The following is a 539-nucleotide window of genomic DNA, read 5'->3' as shown; positions in this document are numbered from 1 at the left end:
TTAATTGTTTTTAGGTTCCATGGAGTTGATTTTAAGTCATAGCAACACTATCTAAAAACCAAGTCAAACTCACTGCCCTCCAGTAGACTTCAACTCATAGCGACCCTTTCTTGGGTTTCCGAGGCTGTATCTCTACAGAAGTAGATTGCCCAGTCTTCTTTCTGAGGAGTGGATGATGAGTTTGAACTACCAGCCTTCTGGATAACAGTCAAATGCCTCAGGCACCATACCACCAGAGCTCCCAACACTATATACAACAGAAAGAAAAACTACTGGGTCTTATACTGTTCTCACTATCAGAGCTGTTTGAGCCCATTTTAGCAGCCACTGTGTCAATCCATCTTATTGATAGTCTTCCTCTTTTTCAATGACTCTCTATTTTACTCAGCATGTTGTCTTTCTCTAGGGATTGGTCCCTTCTGATGACATGCCCATAATATGTGACATGAAATCTTGCCATTCGTGCTTCTAAAGGGAGCTCTGGTAGCATACTGCCTAAGGCACTTGACTGCTAACCAGAAGACTGGCAGTTCAAACCC

The sequence above is a fragment of the Orycteropus afer genome, unplaced genomic scaffold, assembly GCF_000298275.1.
Source record: "Orycteropus afer afer isolate SDZICR_OR568_19922 unplaced genomic scaffold, OryAfe1.0 scaffold00091, whole genome shotgun sequence".
Lineage (NCBI taxonomy): Eukaryota > Metazoa > Chordata > Mammalia > Tubulidentata > Orycteropodidae > Orycteropus > Orycteropus afer.
The sequence above is the reverse complement of the archived record's forward strand: the minus strand, read 5'-3'. Positions refer to the sequence as shown.